The sequence below is a fragment of the Phodopus roborovskii genome, unplaced genomic scaffold, assembly GCF_943737965.1.
Source record: "Phodopus roborovskii unplaced genomic scaffold, PHOROB, whole genome shotgun sequence".
In the NCBI taxonomy this organism is placed as follows: domain Eukaryota; kingdom Metazoa; phylum Chordata; class Mammalia; order Rodentia; family Cricetidae; genus Phodopus; species Phodopus roborovskii.
The window spans coordinates 12,543,605-12,549,678 of NW_026126578.1; the positions used below are offsets into that span (position 1 = coordinate 12,543,605).

At 46.1% G+C, this 6,074-nt stretch overlaps 1 pseudogene; it reads right to left on the reverse strand.

Annotated features, from left to right (window-relative positions):
• Positions 1-75: 75 nt before the first annotated feature.
• Positions 76-5,293, reverse strand: LOC127236101 (28 kDa heat- and acid-stable phosphoprotein-like; annotated as a pseudogene).
• Between the last annotated feature and the right edge of the window lie 781 nt (positions 5,294-6,074).

The following is a 6,074-nucleotide window of genomic DNA, read 5'->3' on the forward strand; positions in this document are numbered from 1 at the left end:
CGCCGCGCGCACGCGCACACTGCGCCCTGCATCCGAGGCTCCGCACCCCCTCCCCGCGCCCTGCGAAGCAGCCAATCAGCGGCCGCCAGCGCGGGGGCTCTCGGGGGAGGTAGTCCGAGCCGGCGGCGTCGGACTCCGGTTCCCAGTGCCCATTCGGGAGCCCAAGGGCGGCGTTCGCTGGTAAAAAGAGAGGCTCTGGGTCCCTCGCTTCGCCGGTGGAAGACTTGGGGTCAGCAAGTGGGCATGCGCGCCTGCCGGGCTGTGAGGACGGACACCTGACCAGTCTGTGCACCTGCTGACTTCCGGGAGCGCGTGCCTCCTCCCAAGTCCCGATTCCAGAAGCCTTGGGGGTGACCCTGTGGAAAAAGGCAACTTAACCCTGAGTTCGGGACTGGGGAAGAAGACCTTAGTTTTAAGGACCACGTCCGCTGAGCCTCGTCCACACGAAGAATGTTGGTGGCGTGCTAGCTCTTACTCTCTAAAATCTTTTACTCTGTAAACGTTCGTGGCAGTCCTGCTTCCTGAGGGCTCAGACCTAAAACCCTGGAAGGCCACATGTGAACCATCTCTCTGGTTCTCACTTGGTAGGGAGGCTGGGATGGGTGTACAAAACAAGGTAAGAAGATCAGTGTCCTGAGAACTTAGATAATGAATTCAGCAGCTGGGCAGGCAGAAGGGAGAATGGGCTTCGGTCAGTGAGTGGCAAGAATAGAACTGGGTCAGACTATACTGGTATGAGGTGGATACCCGCTGCAGGAAGAAATCTCTCCTCCCACTACATGAAATGTGTGATAGGATGCTCCCTTCCTTACTCTTTGATCTGTCCCTGGATATAATCATAGAGCCTACAGTGTACTTAGCACCAGAGAAGGGGCTCAGGGAAGGACAAGGACTCTGCTAACTCATGTCGGTTATAGGCATTGTTTCTCAGCTTTGAAGGCCAAGGCCATGAATCAGAGTAACAGCTGTTGACGAAAACTTGGAAGATGGATTGACATTAGTCAAACCCACCATAGCACACAACACATAAACCCAGTCAGGAGATAACGCTGTCCGGGTTTGGGATGGTTTTATCCCTTTTCCTGTCATTCAACTACTTAGGAACTAATTTAGGTAAGGGTGTGGTGGTGGCTTGTGCTACCAGCGCTTGAGCGGGTGGCAGGAGAATCACCCCTAGTTCAAAACCTTATAATAATAGAAGCTGACTTAGCAATTAGGATGTTTTAAAATGTATCCACAGTTGTTCTAGTGACAGCTTCCCCCATGAAAACAAATATCTAACAAAAGATAACATGTTGCCCTTCACCAGATTGGAGTCTTTAGAGCTCAGTTCTCAATCCCAAGCGGGGTGGGGGGTGGGTGGGTGGGTTGGAGGTGGGTTGGGGTGCAGCTGATGATGGGGAGCCTCTGGAACCAACAGTAGATAAGCACATGAAAATATACTTAACAGTGAAAGTGAAAAACCCAATTTGAAACAGCACAGCTTTGGTTTTGAATGGCTTCTCTTGACAGTATGGGCACTTATCGAATTTATACAAGTCTTTGAATCTGGTTCATTTCAGTGTGTGATTTTTTTTTTCCTGCAATGCTTTTCATAGTAAAGGTTTTAAAACTCTGGGATCAATACACTAAAGGGAAAAAATTGATCACTTTAGAACTTCCTTAGTGAGATCCAAAGTTTGCAAAGGCATGCTATGGCTTACAGATAACCAGAGCAGCACAATTTCTTTTCGTAGCTTTTTAAAAATAATTTATTTTTATTTTATGTGCATTGGTGGTTTTCCTGCATGTATGTCTGTTCGAGGGTGTTGGATCCTCTGGAAGTGGAGTTACAGAGAGTTGTGAGCTGTCATGTGGGTGCTGGGAATTGAACCTGGGTCCTCTGAAAGAGCAGTCAGTGCTCTTAACTGCTGAGCCATAAATGAACATAAAATAAAAAATAAAGCAAATAAACACAGTTTCTAAGTGCATGTTAGAACAATGCTTTAGTCTTTAATGAATAGTTAAATTTGTAAGTAAGGAAAATTTTTCATCAATGTCTGCAAGCTATTAGCGTGTTTTACCTATATTTATACCTGTTAGGTATTTTAGATACAATATGCATGTTATGAAGAAGCATGACATCACTGGACTCAGTAGCAAGTCTCTGAAATCTCCCCTTTGGTCCTCCAGAAAAAAAAAAAAAAAAAAAGCAACTATTCATTACCTCCCCCCACCCCCTCAGGATAGAGCAAATACCTTTAGTAGCCAAAACTTCAGTGAGAGGGTTAACATGTGAGTTTTGGGTCTCCTGATGACCTGAGTCCCATTCCTAGGACTCACATGGTGGAAAGAGGGAACTGACTTCCGCAAGTTGTCTTCTGACTTTCACACATGTGCCATAACAGGCATACCCACATATACATACCACACATGCATTGCTACACACAGTAAATAAGTGTGTATTCTAAATTAAAAAGTCTTTTGGCTCTGTGGATTTTCTCTCCTGCCTTTTATTTCTTATATGATAATTCAATGTTCAAGGTTATTAGAAGTGCTGTTATCTTGGCCAGCTTCTGCTGAGTTTCATTAAACTCTTACTAGCTTTTCTTTTCTTTTTTTCCCCTCCCAAGACAGGTTTCTTTGTGTAACAGCCTAGCTATCCTGAAACTTTGTTGACCAGGCTGGCCTCGAACTCACAGAGATCTGCTTGCCTCTGTGTCCCTAGTGCTGGGTCTCATGGTGTGTACCCCCATGCTCAGCTTTAATCTAAAAAAAAAAAAAAAAACAAAAAAACAGGGTCTTATGGTGTATCCTTGATTGGCCTGGAACTTGCTATGTAGAAGAGCCTGGCCTTGAACTCGAAGAGAGCTTCCTATCACTGCCTCCCAAGTGCTGAGATTAAAGGAAAGGCCCAGCAACTCTCAGACAAAAAAAAAAAGTAAATTCTCAATGAACAGTGCAAGCTCTTTGTGACTTTCAATGTTGTATTTTTTAAAAAATGGATTGATTATTATTTTTGTTTTGTTTTTTGAGACTGAATCTCACTATGTAGCTCTGCCTGGCCTCAAACTCACAGAGAAATTAATTTAATTTTTATTATGTATATGTGTGTCTGTGTGTGGAATGTGCACATGAGTGCAGGCACCTGCAGAAGCCAGAAGCAGCAATGTCCCCTGGAGTTGTGGTTACAGGCAATTATGAGCTACTGGATCATGGTGCTGGGAACTGAACTTGGGTCCTCTGTAAGATCAGTGTGAGCTCTTAACCACCAAGTCAGCCCATATGCTCAGGTTTTTACAAGAGCAAATATATATATATATATATCAGACAGAATGGCACATTTTTTTTTATAATTTTTTTATTTAAATTTGAAACAAGCTTGTTTTACATGTCAATCCCAGTTCCCACATCCTCCCATCCTTCCCTGTTCCCCCCACCAATCCCCATCCCATCCCCTTCTGTTCCCCATGGGGGAAATACTCAAAGTCTGTCACATCATTTGGAGCAGGGCCCAGGCCCTCCCCCATGTGTCTAGGCTGAGGGAGTATCCCTCTGTGGAATGGGCTCCCAAAGTCAGAATAGCACATTTTTAAATCCCATCACTAAAGACAGAGGCAAATAGAGGACTGTGAGTCTAAGACCAGCCTGGTTTATGTGGCAAGTTTCAGCACAGCCAAGGGTTCATAGTGAGAGCCTGTCTAAAAACAAAACATATATGACAGCCTTAAAAACAAACAAACAAACAAACAAACATAAACCAGGTGGTCCAACGGCCTTTTCTGGCCTTTTTGGAAAATGTGTTTGCATGTGTGCACACTTGAGGACACACACACACACAAATAAAAATAAATTAAAAAAATAAAATCCATTTACCTAAATCCTTTTGTTGTTTCATTTTGTTTTGTTTTGTATTATTTTTGTTTTCTGAGACAGTGTTTCTCTGTATAGCCTTGGCTGTCCTGGAACTAGCTCTGTAGACCAGGCTGCCCTCAAATTCACAGAGATCCACTTGCCTTTGCCACCCTAGTGAAGGGTTTAAAGGCATATACCTACATCTTGCAGCAGACAAAACCTCTGTAGTGAACAGTATGTAGGCAGTTATGGTAGTTTGAATGTAATTGGCCTCCATAATCTCCTAAGCAGTGTCATTCCCCCCCCCCCCCCCGATAATGTCATTTAATCTACCAAATATACAAGTTGACTTTGAGGATCTTGTCTGGGTGGTACACAGCAACCACAGGTTTCTTAAAATGATCAATGGGTAGGGTTAAAAATGGCCACTAGCCCTGACCAGGTGGATGGGAGTGGGCACAGCAGGTCAGAGGAGAGGACTCATTGGACCCTTACGGGCACAGGCATCCCGACAGCCCCTCTGAGTGAGCACCTAGACAGCAATCTGGGCTGGCTGTCATCATCTCCCACAGCAGCTGCCTGCTGGTACTACACCCCCCCCCGCTGGACAAATGGAATCTCTTTACCCCACTTCCCAGGCATCCCCACCCCCAACCAGGGTTCCAAATTCGAAAACCAGCTAAAACACTCAAATGGCTATGTATGAAGTGCTGCCCTGCATCTTTCTATCTCAAAGACAGCAGCTTCCCATCCCCCTAACCGCCTCCCCACCCCGGTCCCCTGAATGATTTCTGTGCCAAGATGAAGATGTAGGGGCTCCTGGCCATGAGGGGCTGCTGTAGAGGCGCCAGGACACAGGGTGGGTGAGACTCTCGGCAGAGGTCCTAGCTGCACGGCCCTGTTCCCCAGCATTTCCTCCCCGCCCCCGAACCTCCTCCGCAGGCCAGCTTTCTTATTCGGGAAGAGTGACTGCATTCCTTTTCCTGACAAACGTTGCAGCATCTTTTGCTTTCCTCTTCTTTCTTGCTGCCTCCTCCCGCTGATTGCCAACCTTGGCCTGCTCTGTCTTCCCAGCCAAGTGCATCTTCATGTAGCGCTCTTTTGCTTTCTGCTTCTTGATTTCTTCTCTTCCTGTCCTTGAAAGCTCCTTTGGCCCCTCCAGATCCAGTTGTGTGACCCTCTTGGTTTTCTGTGCCACCCGGATGGGATTCTCAATGTCAACGAGTCCTTCCACACCTTTTCGCTTTTGCTGGTAGTCATCATCTTCACTCTCTTCTGAGTCTAGAAACTTCTCCTTTTTGGGATCGCCATCTCCACCTTAGTCTTTCTTGTTCGTCTTCTTCGTTGGCCTTCTCCTTCTCAGCCTGCAGCCGGGCATCAATGTCCTCTGGGCTTGTATACTGCCTCCCCACCCCACCCCCAGCCTTTGTGACCCCCACTTTCTACCTCCTTTAGACATCGCAGCTCGGAGTGTCCCTATTATGGTCTTGTTGGAGGAAATGTGTCACTGTGGGGGCGGTCTTTGAGGTTTCCTGTGCTCAGGACACCATCCCGTGTCTCAGCTGACTTCCTGTTGTCTGCATGATGTAGGACTCTTTGCTACGACTCTAGCACCACGCCTACCTGCACGCTGCAATGCTCCAGGTCATGATGATAACAGGCTGAACCTCTGAAACTGTAAGTGAGCCACCCAATTAAATGTTTCCTCTATAAGCGTTGCTGTGGTCATGGTGTGTTTTCACGGCATTAAAAACCCTAAAACAGCAGGTAATCTTAATTTGTTGCATTGAGTCATAAATGTACTTTTAAAACTCTTTTATCATTTTTAATTGTGTATGTATGGGTGGGCATGAGTTTGGGTGTGAGTACATGTATGTCATGCCTGTATGTGGAAATGAATGTACTTTTAAAACTCTCTTTTATCATTTTTAATTGTGTATGTATGGGTGGGCATGGGTTTGGGTGTGAGTACATGTATGTCATGCCTGTATGTGGAAATGAGAGAGCAACTTTCAAGAGCTGTCTCTCCCCTTCCTTACCCTGAGCCATCTCTCTAGCTTCTAGGTTGACTCTTTTTACCTTGGTAGTAAAAAACCAGTTGACTGGCTGTGGTGGCTCATGCAAGTGGATCTCTGACCTCTGTGAGTTCAAGGCCAGCCTGGTGTGCATTGTGAGTTCCAGGACAGCCAGGACTGTTTCAGTCCCCCACCCCCAACCTTCCCCAAAAGCCAGCAGTCTCC